Below are 19,318 nucleotides of genomic sequence, written 5' to 3' on the forward strand. Positions count from 1 at the left end.
TCTAGGTTACAATCTAAATAATGAAGACAGACAAGGTTGGGACAAAGAAAGTATTATCCTTATTTTATAGATGGGGAACTGAGGCACAGAGACTAAATGACTTGCCCCAGACCCCCCCAGAGAGTCTGTGGAGGAACCAGGAATTGAAACTCCATTCTCCCAAGTCAAAGTTTAGCCTCTGGCAACAAGAGCCTCCTCCCTCGTTATGAAATTGTCTATATAATTTCAGACTGACAAGAAAATGGAGCGAGGGTGGAAGAGATAGAGACTGTTCATCACCCAGAGCGATCACAGTTAACAACTCTGCCATTACCAGTGGATACATGTAATTAACAAACCATTCAGTAGACAACCCTGAATGAAAAGCACAAATAAAGCTGGAGAGTTCCTGGTGTAACAATTTAGTTATCTTTCCAGAGCAAAACAATGTGGCTGTGTGTAACCTTTTAACTTTTTTCCCCTGCTTTCTTCCTCTCACTCTTATACTGGATAATTATTTATTTTGTAACTTAATTAGCTAATTAGACATGTGTTATGGTACTTTTAAGAAGGAAGTCACTTTATTTAGTTGCTGGTAGCACATGGGTTTGGTTTGGCTTCTATGATGTGGGTTTGTAATATAATAATTTTTCCTTATAGTGGTCGAAGGTTGTATAATATATTTAACTGATGCTAACTGATATTTTAATTATTAGAGGTAGAGAATCAAGCTGCTTTCCTTTAGAGTGGTTTTGTACAAACTTTCCTAAGAATGCATTTAAAGGGTATCTATTAATTAAAAATATCAGACACCTGTATGATTCCTACAATCCTGCAAAAACTTGGGTGCTGTTTTTCATGGCAGACACTACAAGTATGCCTACACTGTGATAAAAAACTGCTGCATCAAGTCTCAGAGCCAGGGCTAAGTGGGATCAGTCTGCAGTGCTAAAAATAAAAGTGTAGATGGTCAGTCTTGGGCTGGAGCCCAGGCTCTGACACCACCCAAAGGGGCAGACTCTGAGAGTCCAGGTTCCAGCCCAAGCCCGAACGTCTACCCTGCAATTTTATAGCCCTGTAGCATAAGCCCTTTGAGCCCAAGTCAACTGCCCTGGGCCACCCGCGACCAGGCCACGGGTCTTTTATTGCAGTGTAGATGTACCCTGGCTGTCTTTACAAAAGCATGAGGACTTGCCCCAGACCCCGCCTGTTAACTCAGCAGTATCCAAATCTAGTTTGCACCTTTGAGGCACAACCCTTCACTGGGGGTAGGTGCAGATAGACCATTGCAGGGAGAGCTCCAGGAGGAATTCTGGCTCATTCCTGGGACCTCACACTACAGCACAAACTCTACTACTCTTTAAATAAGTGGAGTGTGGGGTCCCCACTGAACCAGGCAAAATCCAATGGCTGCTGTGGGGGGGAGGGGTTTGAGGTGTGCTGGCTCCACCCCCTCTGGGTTGGCTAATGACACTGGCACATGGATCAGTGACTTTGCTCCCTAGCCACACCGTAGCTGGTCTTGTGTAGAGCTGCATGGGGAGGTGCCTCCTCACACCTCCTAAACACTCATGCAGAGCCCTAAATACTACACCACGTTTAGCTGAACACATTCATAGGTCAAACTGCACATGTCCATGGGAGTACCCTAATATCTGTCCCTTCTTTAGGTGCCAAGTAGTGAAGCTGAAATCTGAATGTATACATTAATACTCTCTATATTAATACATTCAAAAATACACATTCCAAGCTATCCATTTTTGTATTCAATAGAATCTATGCCCTTACCTGAAGAATACAGAAGAAAAAAAGGATGGCCTTTGAATATCTCTCAGAAACCTTAGCATTTCCAGCAGCTCCTACACAGTCAGCTGAAAAGTTGCTCTATGCTTCTCAGCTTCCTGACAGTTTTAAGATTTAAAGGAATTTTTCTGCCTCTTTTTCACCCTCCCATTCATATATTCTTCATGGTGGTGGCTGTGAAAAACAAACCGCTTTCCCTAAGGGATCAAGGAAGGAAATTCAACAAGTCACTGCCTCTCCCTTTTCATTTTTTGTTTGGTTTGGATGGTCTCCGAAATAGGCTGGAATGCAAATGGAAGATGTTTGGCAGGTTGACATTTGTCTGCAAAACTAGGCAATGTGCCAGCTACATGGAGAAAGCTGGAGTGGGTTTATATACAGCGGAGGCAATGATGCCAGAGCACTTCAAACACATTCTCGCGTGAGAATCGTATGCTGCCCACTCCATTCCTCCCTATGGGTGAAATGCAGCCCTCTGCAAAGGGCCATAGCACAAAGTCAATTCATCACTTAAGCCCTGGGTTTAAGAAGTACAAAATCCTTGTGCTAGCCTCCTCTGCACAGGAGTGGATTTCACCCTAAATAAAAGTCTTGGGCTGTATAACAGATGTTATTACCAAGATTATAGCCACCTATTGTGAGGAGAGCAGAACACTGGCATTTAGTTAGGTGGACTTGACTGCAGTGCATAGTTGGGACCATAGCAGAGGCAAAGCGATTGTCTTCTATTCTGCATATCTGTGAAGAATCCACACATGTGAGGAGGAATCCTTAACTCGGGAAGAGATCAGGGCTCCTTTCATCCTTGGAATGGTAACTATGAACACATAGTACTAGCAACCTAATTACTGACCTGATGGGTGATTAAGAAGTTCCATAGATGTATAGTATCTGGCTTGGTGTGCTGATGGCAATGTTTTTATTATACACAAGCACAGTCATCTGATATGCTTTGATTAGAATAGACAATTTTTAGATGGAGCGGTTAACATTTATTATTATTATCTCCATTTCTAAAGCAGTAGCTCTCCATTGTAGTAGGAAGTGACTCCTAGATGGAGGGTGTCCTTGTTAACAAGGTCAACACCATTATTTTGTATTGTTTGCATTAATGCTTGTTGGTTTGCATGCAGTACAGGGTACGCTGCATATTTTAACTTCAAAACAATGGTGTGGCACTGTGTCAAAGAAAAGCAGAGGGACTAGGAGAGCATGGGGGTGCCTGAATGTGAATATTACCACTATAAAACCATGATTTTCATAGCAAACTAGTGATAATATGAGCAAACGGTCTCCATAACATGAACCAGTGCAAGGTCACTTTGAGTCTGTGTTTTAGCTTCCTTCAGAGGGCATCTGCTCCATAAATAAATCTCTTTGCATAGTGCATTAAATTAAAATGTAGTGCGGCATGCTGAATGCAGGAAATATGGTTTTCAATTAAAAACCTCTTCACACAGTGCAAAGATGCTGAGTGCTGGGATAGGGACTTACCAAACAATTTGTGAGATCAGCCCACCAATTGTATATTATCCCCTTGATGCACACACTGAACGCCCGTTTGCTGCAGTGGGCACAACAAGACTGTACTAGTGGAGAGAATTGACAAACTGAGATGCTTTTCATTGAAATTAAGGTGCTTTTAAGAATGTGGGGTTAACAAAAATACAGTCTACACAAAGAAAGTGAATCATATGTTTACATTATATAATTGTTTTTGCTTGCTTTGACAAGGAAAATTATCTCTGTAAAATGCCAGTTCTAAAATACATACTTGCATATACTTGATGAGCGTAAGATTTCTGTACACCTAAGGCTAGACTGATTTTTTTTTTAAATCACATATGCAATTGAGCTGAATATTTTCCCCCCTTACAGTTGCTGTCAGGAACATATGAGATGAGGAGTTAACTCTGTCATTTATGAAAGAAAGCATGTTTTAGTATGTGAACAGGGTGCATCCAGCAAGAGGTTTATTGGAGGTTAATTGGAGGTTTATTGGCGGTCTCCCTCCTTTCCACCTCCCCACAACTCCCAACATTTGTCTGGTCAAATCACAGTTCATAGATCACAGAAAGGACCATTGTGTTCATCTAGTCTGGCCTCCTGCATAACATAGGCCCTAAGAATTCCATGAATTCATTCCTGCTTCACATGTAAGAAATGTGGGTTGAACTATAGCATCTCTTTTAGGAAAAAAAATCCAATCTTAATTTAAAGTTTTATAGTGATGGAGAAACCACCACAGCCATTTGTAAATTGTTCCAATGGTTAATTATTGTTAAAATTTTGCACCCTAATTCTAGTTGGAATTTGTCTGGTTTCAACTTCCAGCCACTGGATCTTGTTCTATCTTTGCACACAGCTGTAAACCTGATAATAGAGGACTTTTTGATGGAGCATACAGAGATGAAAGTAAGCCAGTATGGGCCAGTACGGAGGACCGGTAAGAAAAAGTGCAGTAGCGTACGGGCAAGAAAATGGAGCATTCTCTCCCTCTCTGACTCCTCCTCCTGGCTCCAGCAATATTGAGGGTCTGGGGGCCCGGCTCCACGAATGTTCGGGGTCGGGTCTCCCCCCTGGACCCACCTGCTGCCTCCCCGCGCCTCCCCTGAGTGTGCCCCGGCCCCCCTTTGCTGCCTCCATGCACCTCCCTAGGTCTGCCAGGAGCAGAGCTTCCTTGTGTCTCTCCCCTGAAGCTCCATGATGCCTGCCTGCATCAACGGCTGCTGCAAGGTCCTAGTGCCCCCCCTCCATTACTGCCAGTGCAGGCTGCCCTTCCCCCTCAGACCCTTCATTTTCCGGTGGGACCCTCCACCAGTACAGCCGCCCCCCATGCCCACAGTCACTGCTCTTGCCCCACGCTGGGCAAGGGGCAGCCCCATCCTCCACCTCCAGTGAGGCTACAGTGAGGGGCAGCAGCACGGGAGGAGGCGCACATGTGATAGCAGCCCCCCCGGCATGGCACCCACCACAGGGGAAGCGAGGGGGATTCCTGGACCTGAGAGGGGCCCTAGGAGCATGTGCAGTGACAGTGGGGGGTGAGTGTGCTGCCGGGGGGGAGAAGGAGGTCCCTACCCCAGAGCTCGCTGCTGCTGGCAAGGAGAGGGCTGGGAGGAGTCCTCCTCTCTGGCTCCAGTCCCAGGGCAGCCTGCCTGCACCCCAAACTCATCCCCAGCCCTGCCCCACCCCAGAGCCCACACCCCCAGCCATAGCCCTCATCCCCCCACACCCAAACCCTCCCTCCTAGCCCTGAGCCTCTCCAACACCCCAAACCCCTCATCTCCAGCCCCAGCCAGAGCCATCATCCCCATGCACCCTAACCCTCTGCCTCAGCCCTGAGTCCCCTCCCACACCCCAAACCCCTCATCCCCAGCCACACCCCAAATCCACCCCCAGCCTCACCCCACAGCCCTCACCCCTGCACCGCCTCCCTCCGCACTCCCTCCCATCCCCAAACACCCTCCCAGAGCCTGCACCCTGCACCACTCCTGCACCCTAGTCTCGTGCCCCAGCCCAGGGCCTGCACCCCAGACCTCCTCCCCCACCCAAACTCCCTCCCAGAGCCTTGGAAAGGTGGAGTTTGGGGGGGGGCAGAGTTTGGGCAGGAGCAGGTTCTGGGCACCACCAAAATTTCTACAAACCTGCCACCCCTGCCGGCAAGAGCTGGTGTGCCATACCGGGGTGGACCTGAGGTAGCCGGAGCCCAGGGCCCTTTAAATTGCCGCCAGAGCCCTGCTGCCAGAGCCCTGGGGTAGCAGCGGCAGGTCTCAGGTGGCGATTTAAAGGGCCCAGGGCTCCTGCCGCCGCTACCGCCCCGGGTCCTTTAAATCGCCGCTGGAGCCCCACTGCCGCTACCCCAGGGCTCCAGGGACAATTTAAAGGGCCTGGGACAGCAGAGGCAGTGGGAGCCCCAGACCCTTTAAATAGCCCCCGGAGCCTGCTGGAGCCCTGGGGTAGCGGCAGCAGGGCTCTGGTGGCTATTGAAAGGGTTCGGGGCTCCCGCTGCCTCTACCACCCCAGGCCCTTTCAATAGCCACCGGAGCCCTGCTGCCGCTACCCCAGGGCTCCAGCAGCAGGGCTCCGGAGACGATTTAAAGGGCCCTGAAGGGTAGCGGCAGCCGGATCCCCGGGCCCTGCTGCTGGAGCCCCGGGGCTCCGTCGGCAATTTAAAGGGCTGCGGTAGCAGCAGCTAGAGATCCAGGCCCTTTAAATCGCCCCCAAACCCCAGGGCTCCCAGCCACCTCTGCAGCTGGGAGCTCAGGAGGTGATTTAAAGGGCTTGGGGCTCCCAGCTGCTGCTACCACAGCCCTAGCCCCGGGCCCTTTAAATCCTGATTTAAAGGGCCTGGGGATTTAAAGGCCCCGCCTCTTCCGGTGGAGGCCACGCCCCTCCTCAGGACTCCGGAGTACCGGCAAGTCTTTTAAGTTACTTTCACCCCTGCGAACATACAAGGCTGGATGGTACAGTGGTATTTAGGTAACTCTGAAAATAATTTGTTTGGTGGTAAAACCTGGATTAGAGACCAAAACACAAGAGCAGCCTTCTGAACTTTAGAGTACGCTGCCCTTGTTCAAATCATTTACAACAATTAACTTGGACCTAAGAACAAACAGAAAATAACAGAAGCAAGAAGACTTAGATTAACTCTCTGAGCCAGATTCTGAGCTAGTGTAAAGTGATGTAGCTTGTTTAAAGTTAATGGAGCTATGCCAATTCACACCATTGCCTCATATCTTATTGCCTCCTTATTGGTCAGACGCATCATCCCTTCCCCATCTCTCTTCCCCTGGGTACCCATTTTACAAGGGTTTTTTAGAAGTGTCAACAGGCTGATGGGGAAAAAAATCAAATTTTGAAACGGTCATGAAAATTTTCCACATTTTTCAACCGGGTCTCCTGGCAGAGTCATGTTAACTTTTCAGGAGCAGAGGAAATGCTAGTCCTGAAAGGTGTAAGGTTCAAGTCTCAGCTCAGGTACTGGTTTGTAATAAACTTTGATCAGACAAATACAAACACCATGATTGTCAGCAGGGATTGAACCCTACAGTATCAGTAAAGAAAATGTCCCTGTCATTTAAACTAATGGGGTAATAATTTCCTGACAGAAGAGCTAATTAAAACCCCAAAAAAAAATTTGACTGAATTTTGTCTCAAAAATGTTTAGGGTTTTTTTTTTTAATCAAAAAATCAAATTTTCAATGAACATTTTCATCAAAAAGTCAATATTCGGACTTTTTTTTACTAATTCTAGCTGTCAGTAATAACCAGTTCTTAGCCTTACAGGATCCAGCCACTAGGGGAGACATGATTATACTAATGTCTGGTCTACACTACCACAGTAAATCGATCTATCTTACGCAACATAGTCCACATAGTTAGATCCACTCATCGCGGTGGCTACACTGCGCTGTGTCAATGGGAGAGCATCTCCTGTCAACTTCCCTTATACTTCTCAGGGAGGTGGAGTACACAAATTGATGGGAGAGTGCTCTCCCATCGAGTTAGCATGTCTTCACCAGCCCCGCTAAATCGATTCGCTGCATCAATTGCAGCAGAGTTGATCTACCGGTAAGTGTAGACACGCCCTAAGCCAGGGATCGGCAGCCTTTGGCACACGGCCCGCCAGGGTAAGCCCCTTGGCGGGCTGGGCCAGTTTGTTTACTTGCTGTGTCCGCAGGTTCGGCCGATCGCAGCTCCCACTGGCCGCGGTTCGCCGCTTCAGGCCAATGGGGGCTGTGGGAAGTGGCGCGGGCCGAGAAATGTGCTGGCCGCCGCTTCCTGCAGCCCCCTTTTGCCTGAAACAGCAAAACACGGCCAGTGGGAGCTGTGATCGATCAAACCTTCGGATGCGGCTGGTAAACAAACTGGCCCATCCGGCCAGGGGGCTTACCGCAGTGGGCCGCATGCCAAAGGTTGCCAATCCCTGCCCTAAGCCAATGCATTGTAAAACCATCCACAGTCAGATGGAGACAACTTCCGCAACAATTAAGGTTTTCAGTGATAACTGTTACTGTTGATAAGCTACAGGCTATGTGGGGAGATTTGCTATTGACTTCAGTGGGGGCTAGGTCCTTTCCCAAAAATCTTCCTTTCTTTGCTTAAGGTAAGTTTTACATTTTCTTTTCTTTTTCCTTTTTGTCTTTTATCTCCCCAGCCTTAACAACCACCACTCATCTCTTTTTTCCTCTATGTCTCCTTAATGTATCTGCTTTCCCCCACCCCAATCTTTCTTTCTCTGCTTCTCTCTCACACTTTACCTACATTCCTATAATTTTTCTCCCCATTATGATTCTCAGACTATCTCTATCCCTTCTCCTGAGTCTTCCCACTTGCCCCATCTTTTACTCTCTTCAAAGTTACCCTATTTGGTAACATATGCTTTTTCTTCCCACATATCTTCCTTTCCACTGTCACTTTTCCTTTGTTGGTCCCTCTCTCACATCATCTTTCCTGTCTTTCACTGAGTTCTCCAGACCCCACTCCATTTCTCTCCTTTTCCCTCACCTCACAGATCTCTCAAGTGGGGAGCGTTTTCAGGACTCATAGCCCCATTTCCCTTTCCTGCAAACTCTTGAATATTCAAGGCTGAACAGCGCACTCCTCCAGTCTGGCCCCTCTTGGGATTTTTTGTCAAGTGAGCAATGGAATATGTAAGGTCCATTAACCCTTTCTGCTGTCCTATGCCTTTCTCCTTCAGGTCACCCCTCTTCCCACACTCCCCACACTGTAGATACTACCCCTAACCCTTCTTGATTCTGACAGCATAGACATTATAAGAAATCTGTCCTGGTATAACAATATTGCATTTTAAATCACCTTTATTTTTTAAATCTATCCTTGCCCTCTTTTTGTGGCACACACAGACCACATGTGTTCTACTCAGATGTGGCCCCGGTAAAGAGAACAAGTTAAAGACTGCTAAACAGAAACTCATTCCATGTAATAAATGCATTTGGGCCTGATCCTGAGTGGTGCTGAGCTCCTGTTGATTTGACAATATGTTTTGGAAGGTACTCAGCACCATGCAGGAATGGGTCTTCACGGAACAGAACATGAGAATCATTCACTGACAAGCTAAGCTCTCTTTGTCTTATATGTACAATTGTATTCTAAATTGGACAAGCCTTTTCAACAAACCAAAGCTATGGGGAGGGGAAAAATGTGAAACAAGTTCTTTAAAATTTCACCATCAGGGCTTTGTTTTACAGTCATGCATTTCTAGGGCATCCTACAACTTCTGACACAAACAGTAAAAACTGAAAACAATGAGTGGGAGAAGTGTACACACAACCTACTGTATTTTCTTCACAGGTTTTGTGTGTGCACTTTCCCCCCCCACGATATTGTGTGAAAGTGCTCGCTGAGGTGCTACAACCTGAATATTAGCTGGAGCTTCATTTGCAATATATTTCCTGAGAAACATTTGAAGTGATTTTAAATAAAAATAATAAATAATAGATAAATAAATAAATAAATAAGGAGGTTGGCTGGGCCAAACAACTCTCTTAGACCCACAGGCCAAAATATTGAACTGTGACGCCTGCAAAACTCATTTGCATTTGAGATTGCACTGATGCAAATGAGACGAGAAGTGAGCCATACAGAATTTGTTTAATTTTTGGTACATACTGTTTGCCTAGTACCTTGTAATTGCAGCAAGATACACTCGTGCCACTTCTCTTATCATATTATGGTCAACATTATTTCCAACACGGATACAGAAAGTTGGCAATTAAATGAATGGCCTGATTTCCAGAGTGACTGCATACCTATAGCTGCCTTTGTCTATTTTTTGTATGCGTAAAGTTTAAAACTCATTGGGTTTCATTGAAATACAGAGATGAACTAACTCTCTATATCATAACATTCATCAGTGGTCCATGTCTTACTACATACCACTAAATAAGGTGTAGTAGCTTTTAGCTATTAACAATTCAGCAGTCAAGAGTAGGGATGGGGAGGTCAGAGTTGTGTTGCAGAATAATGAGGCTCTTTGGTCAGGCCAACAGAAAAGGAGACACCCAAAGAGTCTTCATAGTGGGTGTGCGGGGGAGGGGGGAGGAGAGAGGGAGGAAGAGATCCCAGATAGGGGACATACAGTCCCAAGACATTTCAGCAGAAACAAGAATTCATGTACGCAGTAGATGTCATAAGACGTAGAGCAGGGCAAAACATGTTGAGGTAATGAGATATGAGACTTCAAGACATTAGAGTGCATGGACAGTAGGGTGCATGAAGGAAGAGTTGAGATCACTATGTAGTCTAAAAACAAAGTAAAAGAAAACCCGAAAGCAAAAGACAAAACCCTGAAACAAGACAAGCTTGAGTAACTATGCACACAAAAAATTCACAATAAAGTGAAGGCATAAAAACCAAATGTTACAAACCCCATCCCATCAGCATAGGTGCCGATTCCGTGAGTGCTCTAGGGCTGGAGCACCCACTGAAAAAAATTAGCAGGTGCTTAGCCCCCACTAGCAGCCAGCTCCCCACTTCCTGCCCCAGCGACTCCCACCCACTGGCGGCCCCGCCAAACAACTCCTCCCCCTCCCAGGTCATCTGTGGGGACTGGATTTCTGGATCTAATAGCATTATTCTCTATTGTTCCAGCTAAGAACTAGGTTCATTAGCTCAATGGCAATAACAGATACATAAGCATCTATTATGTGAGCTGATCACTGATGAGGACAAAAGAATGTGGATTACACACTCTCGGTAGCCAAGGGAGTTTCAGAGGTTCACAGCCTCTCAAATACCTGCAGAGAACCAAACTAGGGATGTCGTAACACCAACACAATTATAAATCCTGAAAAATATGAAAGAATAAACCCCCACAAGGGATGGACAATGAAAGAATCATTATAGTAAATCAGACTTGAGAAAGGAACACAAATCAATATGGAAAGAAAAGATTGGAAAGATAGATTTTAAAAGCAATTGGTCACTCCATGTGGATATGTGAATGTCAAGATTTTCATTGTATAGGTGAGTTGTATACTACTTAATTCTAAGGCATTTTACTATTGGGGTCTAAATCCTACTCATTTTAGTTATGCAAGTCTATGGAACTACTTATATCAGTGAGACATGAAGGGTTTGGCCTCAAAAGTCAAGAAATCTTTTATTGGACCAACTTCTGTTGGTGACAGAGACAAAGTTGGTCCAATAAAAGATATTGCCTCCCCCACTTTGTCTCTCTAATATCCTGGGAGCGAGATAATTACACTGCACATATGGTCTATACTTGGCCTTTGGTAGTCTCCTCTAGACCAACACATGCCTTTGAATCATGGTGATAATAGGCCTATCATGATAGAATGGAGTCTCCTGAGCATGCTACTTCGCAAAGTAATACATGAGAGGATTTCATAGATTCATAGATTCATAGGACTTGAAGGGACCTCGAGAGGTCATCGAGTCCAGTCCCCTGCCCGCATGGCAGGACCAAATACTGTATAGACCATCCCTGATAGACATTTATCTAACCTACTCTTAAATATCTCCAGAGATGGAGATTCCACAACCTCCCTAGGCAATTAATTCCAGTGTTTAACCACCCTGACAGTTAGGAACTTTTTCCTAATGTCCAACCTAGACCTCCCTTGCTGCAGTTTAAACCCATTGCTTCTGGTTCTATCCTTAGAGGCTAAGGTGAACAAGTTTTCTCCCTCCTCCTTATGAAACCCTTTTAAATACCTGAAAACTGCTATCATGTCCCATCTCAGTCTTCTCTTTTCCAAACTAAACAAACCCAATTCTTTCAGCCTTCCTTCATAGGTCATGTTCTCAAAACCTTTAATCATTCTTGTTGCTCTTCTCTGGACCCGCTCCAATTTCTCCACATCTTTTTTAAAATGCGGTGCCCAGAACTGGGCACAATACTCCAGCTGAGGCCTAACCAGAGCAGAGTAGAGCGGAAGAATGACTTCTCGTGTCTTGCTCACAACACACCTGTTAATACATCCCAGAATCATGTTTGCTTTTTTTGCAACAGCATCACACTGTTGACTCATATTTAGCTTGTGGTCCACTATAACCCCTAGATCCCTTTCTGCCGTACTCCTTCCTAGACAGTCTCTTCCCATTCTGTATGTGTGAAACTGATTTTTCCTTCCTAGGTGGAGCACTTTGCATTTGTCTTTGTTAAACTTCATCCTGTTTAACTCAGACCATTTCTCCAATTTGTCCAGATCATTTTGAATTATGAACCTGTCCTCCAAAGCAGTTGCAATCCCTCCCAGTTTGGTATCATCCGCAAACTTAATAAGCGTACTTTCTATGCCAATATCTAAGTCGTTGATGAAGATGGACCTACAAATTTATCCAAATTGTGAGTTCAACTGTGAAAAGTGAGTATAAGTTCATAAGATATCACAATAACCTATTACAACGCATGTTGATGGGGAACGGTGCAAAAGTGAGACAGAAAGGCTGAATTAGTACAAATAAAAAGGGCAACTGATATAACTCAAGGACTGTATTAAGCATGCTTGGTAAACAAGGAAAGTGCGAAACCAGAAATCAGTGAATCAAAATTGGTATGTCAGAAACTGGGCTTAACTGGAGGACAAAATAATAATAACAACACAACAACACCAAGCAAGAAGCAGGGAAGGATTTTCCTCTGGAAGAGATTAACACTGGTCACTGCTCTAATTTAGTGTACTGGTAAATGAGGGAGAAAGACTCTTAACAGTTTAAATAAGCAGGTCCAGATAACTTTCATCCAAGAGTTTTAAAGAAGCTTGCTGAGGAGCTTCTGGACCATTACGTTTGATTTTCAATAAGTCTGGGAACATCAGGGAAGTTTCAGAAAACTAATGTCCTGCCAATATTTAAGAAGAGTAAACAGTATGATCCAGGTAATTCACAGAAATGTAGGGCTGAAAGGGACCTCGAGAAGTAATCAATTCCAGCCCCCTGTGCTGAGGCAAAACCTAGTAATTATAGGCCTGTCAGTCTGACATCGATCCTGGACAAGATAATGGAGCATCTTATACAGGACTTGATTAATAAAGAATTAAAGGAGGGTAATATATTTAATGCCAATCAACATGGGTTTATGAAAAATAGATCCTGTCAAACTTTTTTTGATGAAATTACAAGTTTGGATGATAAAAGTAATACTGTTGATGTAATATACTTAAACTTCTGTAAGGTGTTTGACCTGGTACCGCATGACATTTTGATTTTAAAAAATCAGAACAATATAAAATTAACATGGCACCCATTAAATGGATTAAAAGCTGGCTAACTGGTAGGTCTCAAAATGTAATTGTAAATGGGGAATCATCATCAAGCAGGTATGTTTCTAGTGGAGCCCGGAGGGATCTGTTCTTGGCCCTTTGCTATTTAACATTTTTATCAATGACATTTTTCCACTGATAAAATCTGCAGATGACACAAAAATTAGGGGACGGGTAAATAACAAAGACCACAGGTCACTAATACAGAGAGATCCAGATCTCTTGGTAAACTGGGAATAAGCAAACAATTTAATACAGGTAAATGTATACATCTAGGAACAAAGAATGAGAGCCATACTTACAGAATGGGGGATTGTATCCTGGGAACAGTGACCCTGAAAAAGATTTGCGGGTTGTGGTGGATAATCAGATGAACATGAGCTCCCAATGCAATGCTGTGACCAAAAGAGCTAATGCAATCCTGGGATGAATAAACAGGAGAATCTCTAGTAGGACTAGAGAGGTTATTTTATCTCTGTGTTTGGCACTGGTCTGACCGCTTCTGGAATACTGTGTTGAGTTTTGGTGTCCATAGTTCAAGAAGGATGTTGATAAATTAGAGAGGGTTGAGGGAAGAGTCACAAGAATGATTATAGGATTAGAAAAGCTGCCTTCCAATGATAGACTCAAGGAGCTTAATTTAATTTGTTTAACAAAGAGAAGGTTAAAGGGTGACTTAATTACAGTCTACAAGAACCTACATGGGAAGCAAATATTTGATATTGGGCTTTTCAATCTTACAGAGAAAGATAGAACATGATCCAATGGCTGGAAGTTGATGCTAGAGAAATTCAGATTGGAAATAAAGCATATATTTTTAACAATGAAGAAATTAACCACTGGAACAATTTACTTAGGGTTGTGGTGGATTCCCCATCACTAACAATTTTTAAACCAAGATTTGGCTGTTTTTCTAAAAGATTTTCTTTAGAAACCATTTTGGGGAAATTATATGGTCTGTGTTATATAGGAGGTCAGACTAGGTGATCACAATGCTCCCTTCTGGCCTTGGATTCTATGGATCTGTGAACAGTCATGCAAATAGGGCAACTGATGCATACATGTTAATATTTCTGCAGCTCTGTACTGTATATGGTATTTCAGTATTTACACTGATAATTCATATTTTGCTAAATGTGTGTCCACGGCCTATTTTACAGTGTCTTCCTTTCATTATAAATTTACTCCATGAAACACCAATACTGAAAACCTACAGACACAGATACAGTTTTCCTTTGAGGATGCTGTGGGTGTTAAAACATTACATTTTGGGTATGTACCTTTGTAAGATCTGAACTCAATTTTACGTTAACCTAGAACTTTCACAAAGCCTAGAAGTCATGGTAGGAAAAAGGGAGATGTAACTGGACTCCCCTTTACTTTAGATTTCTATGGAAACTTCTTTTCATTGCCAGACCAGGTCCCGGTCTTTAACTCTTTTGCTAAGATACCAAGGTCAAACCACAATTAAAGTTTAGTCATCTGTGTTGTTCTTTTTATTTGAAAATATAATCCCTATGGTTAAAAAAAGAGAGAGTAAAGTGTTGACTAACATATATTTATGAGTATTTAATATCTTCAGATCTAACACAATAATGACAATTTCTATGGCAAAGTTATGCATGCTAAATACATTAGTGATCCAGTCCATGTTCAGACTGCTGACATGTTACAATTACTTCTATATCTGAGCATATTTGAAATTTAAACCTAGAAGAATTTGAAATATTAAGCATGCATAATCAAGGTTTAATGCATCAGGCGTTTGTGGTGAAGGTATTTTTTTCTTCTCCAAACCCTCCTGTAACACTGTTAAATAATTCTTTTACTAGGTGTATTCTGTTTGGCTTCATACAATTGATGGATAAAACAATCAACATACTTTAAAGCCCCTGACACATTTGATTCACAGATACATTTCATTATCTTTCCCCTACAGTAGGCCACTTTTATATCTCTCTTTTCACAAAATAATGGCACATTAGGCATTATTCAATTTAACATTTTGTTTTTACCTGGTTCAAAAACTAATTAGCTCGGCCTTCACAAATAGGTGCCTCACTGAAAAACAAATAGGCTAGGTCTGTTCTCTTCTGAAGAACTAATTAAAAGTTAAATTAAACATACTGTAATCAAAGAAAGAACATGTCAGGTCTCTTCAAGGACTGAGTGGTTTGTGGGTTTGTTTGGATTTTTTTTTAATTTTGGGGGATTGTTTTGTTTTTTTTGGGGGGGGGGTCAATTCTAATTTTTAATAGCTTCTGCTTTTAAACACCAAAAATGTGACTTTTTTTGCTAGCTGAAAAAAATGGGCAGGATTCTCCACTGGTGTAAATCAGCATAGCTTCTTTAAAATCAGTAGAGATATGTTGATTTATACAGGCTGAGGATCTAGCCCGATTTGTATGTAATCTAGCCAGGGAACCTTCATGGTTTTACAAATTATGCAGTCTTGTATCTAATGTCGTTCATGATTAACAGAGTTGTCTCATATTGTAAATGTTGCTGTTTTTCTTGTCTAAGAACATATTGGTTAAAGTCATCATATGGAAAAAAACCCAATATCTTGATATAAAAGAGTTCACTTTATTTCCTTCATGGCTATTAAAGAATCCAGAGGTGGTACAGTGCTCAGAAACCACAGAGTCCAAATGATATTACTATGCAGAGATGGGAAATGAACATCAAGTTACTCAAAATCAACACTGTCCAGGCAGAAAACTTGCATCTCACAAAATAAATTACTTGTAACACTAAATGTCTATATGAAATATTAAAGTTTTAAACTGTTCTGTGTTACCCATTTTAAATACAGTCACCCAACTTATGCTGCTACTTCTCCAACCGTATCTGAAAGTGAACAGGCACACTGCATCAATCAGAAGAAGACTGCAGTGAGAAAAATAATCTGCCATCAAAGCAAAACACATAAATACATAAATAAGGACAGTGTTACATAAAATATCAGCAGTACTAGAAAGTATGTAAACGAGTAGTTAAATACGTAAAGGTATTTTTCTCTTCCCTCTTGCCAACCTGTGCTTGGTTTTATTTGGTAAATTAAGAGTCTGGTTCATTAGGCAAATATTTATGAACTTGTCTTTAACCAAAATCCCATCCATAGCTGCACCTGAGAGTTACTCTAACCTCAAATTGGAGTAACTCTCAGGGATCAGCAAATTGTTTGCACAGCCACGGAGGGGGAATTAAAAATCTTGTTGAATCAGGATTAACAGTCCACAGGAGGAGGAGGAAGGGAGCTCATTTCCATAAGCTCTTCATCTCCCAGGCTGCTTCTCAACTCTCCATGGCCTCCAGACATGTGTTATGCTACACCATGCCCCCACCCCCGACCCCCCCACACACTAAGAAAGCATTACTGGCGACTGCAAGACCTGGATCCCTGCTAAATCTGCTGGGATGGGGCACAGCCGGCTTCAGCATCAACCCCAGCCTCATGGAAGGTGGCAACTATCCTTTCATCACAGCTACACCTTTGCCTGTGTCATAAGCAGCATTGTCAAACAGGCTGAATGTTGCTGAGAAAACATGCCACCTTTATTGTCTCCTCCTGATTAAAGGTAGGGCATGTGTTTACACCGTGTGATTTTCACACTGTGCAGCTGCATTGAGCCATCTACCTGCACTTATTGTGGTCTACGCAAACCTTCTCATCAATGACACAAACTTTGCAACTCCAAGAACTTCACTGGCGAGTGAGCTAACCACATCTAATTTTCATACTCATGGACTTAAATCCCCCCCAAAAAGTTCACAGCCATAATATCTCCTTGTGTTTGTGTCTTCCATGCCAGATGGATGGATAAAGCTGGTTGGGTTCAAAAGCAATTAGCCCTGTAACTTCCGAGGAAAGACAGACCAGGGCTGCATTAACTTTGCTGCAGAGTCCTTTTGGATTGTAAAACGCCATCCCACACCCACTGAGAGCATTCCAGAGAGGCTACAGACATAATGTCCCCAGCAGCATGGCTGCAATAGAGCTGCATTGCCAGTAGCACCAGAGTCAAGGTAGAGATACAGAGTCTAAGCCTCCATCAGATCCCCAAGAACCTGGTTTTCCAGGAACAAACCACATGACTCCTTGATGGGGAGAGGAGGGGGGGAAATCAAACAGCCCACTCTCAACTGGAGTTCTTAGAAGAAGTGCCTTGTTGGGAAGCTTGTCATGGTTCCATCACTCCCTTAAGGCTCTCCTCTTCCAGGTTTTACTGTAGAAGGGACCAACCAATCTGGGTCTTATTTTAACTTGTGACAAATCAACCTACAACTCAGATGCAAGTGTTGTGAGTACTCTTTGGGTCCTATCCCCAGATTTATTACTCTGGAGCTAGATTCTACACCTTACTCACACTGAGTAGTAGCCTCATATGTAAGTAGTCCTATTGATTTCAGAAGGACTGCTCACAAAGTAGTATAGGGAAGCATGGCAGAATCAGGTCCAAGTGAATGGAGAACCAGTGGATGCAAGCTAGTATTGTATTGTATTGTACATGTTTCTGGTAATTGTGCTTATGATCTTTGGGAAATCAGGAGCACAACATCCATCAGCATTAATTGTGGTTATGCAGCTAAATCTCTACAGTGTAGTGTAGAGATGTCCCATACTGTACTTCCTTGTGTACTTGCATCTGTTATAAGATCTGTTGTTGGGTGGATTATAAATGGAATCAGATGTAGAAATCAATGTTTGAAATGCTCAAAAAAAACCAAAAAACGCAAAACGCAGCTGTGGTTGTCATTTGAAACTCTGGCTAAAAGTTAAGCAGCTTGAGTTCATTTCTCTTGGCAATCCTGTGATTATTCACCAGAGCACCTCCAAATTTTTTGAATGAAAAATGTCTGAGAAAATCTGGCTCATTTTCAAAAAATGGAAATTTGTTGCTAACGTTCGAATTTTCTTGCAATTTTTGACAGAAATTTTAAATAAAAAAAGATTAGTTCTGTGAAATATTTGGGGGGTGTTGGTTTTTCATTTTTCTGTATTGCCAATTGTGGTTGATCATATCAGTCATTTGGGCCTCAAGAGTGCCAACATTTACACAGGTGTTTTATTTTAAGCACCTGTGTAATCTATTGGGTGTTCCTTCACCCTCCGAGTAGAACACCTTGGGTGAGAGTCTGTGATGCACTTCTTAGAGACATTAAGCTCCCTTTGTACTCTCTGGATTCTGGGCTGCTCCAGAGAGTGGAGAAGCTCTTAATGTAACTTAGATAAATAACCCTCAAGGCCTGTCTAAACTACAGCACATCCTCAGGCTTATGTATGTCTGCCATATCATCTGCATTTGGGGAGTTCTTCCTGAGCCAAATCTGCGATTTTTATGCCCCTTCATGCCAGTCTAGCCCTTTTACCAATCATAAAGAGGATGAAGGTGGGATGATGATCTCACCATTTGTGTTTATTGTACCTGTCCCCCAGGCCCATATCCTCCTTCAATTTCCTTCCCAAAACCCACCTCTGTATGCTTGTTTATTAAGAAGGGGCGAGATCCTTGAGCCCTGCTCCATTGCATTCCCCCCCCTCACCCTCACCCCCCATACGACCCTTGTATTGGGATGGAGGATGGCCAGATTCACACAGTCCCTCCCAGTCCTTCCATAAACTCCTCATTCCCTGACCCCACTTGCTTTTTGCTTGGTGCTTCTCAGGGAGGTCCTATGGAGGTGAGCTTGATGCTGAGCAAAGAATGTGCACCCCTGTATATCTATAAAATCTCTTCTCCCCACCCCCTTGCAGCAAATGCAGGAGGGGCAACTGTGTACTTTCATAAGGACAGTCATATTCGGTCAGCCCAATGGTCCATCTAGCCCATCATGTCTTCTGACAGTGGACAATGCCAAATGCTTCAAGAGGGAATGAACAGAACAGGGCAACTATCGAGTGATCCATTCCCTGTCATCCACTCCCAAAAGCAATGCATCTAAGTCTATGAGCACAAATATAATTCAGCAGCCAACATTACCTTCCATTAGCACCACGATACCAGGGTGACTGGTTCTCTCCATATATATCTAAAATTGCTAGACTGATGATGATGTGTAATAGGTTATATGCACTTCATAGCACCAGTCTTTTAGGACATTTTTTGCAGATATTTCCTTTGTTGTCTTTAGAAACTGTGCAGTGGCATATTACATTAGTACAAACTGGTGCTGATACTCGGAGGCCATGCCCACTGTGTCAGGATTTTAAATATTACCACAATCAGCAAGTAAGAAATAAGATATGACAAGGAGTGTGATACTGTAACATAACAATGTACCTC

The sequence above is a fragment of the Chrysemys picta genome, chromosome 4, assembly GCF_011386835.1.
Source record: "Chrysemys picta bellii isolate R12L10 chromosome 4, ASM1138683v2, whole genome shotgun sequence".
Lineage (NCBI taxonomy): Eukaryota > Metazoa > Chordata > Testudines > Emydidae > Chrysemys > Chrysemys picta.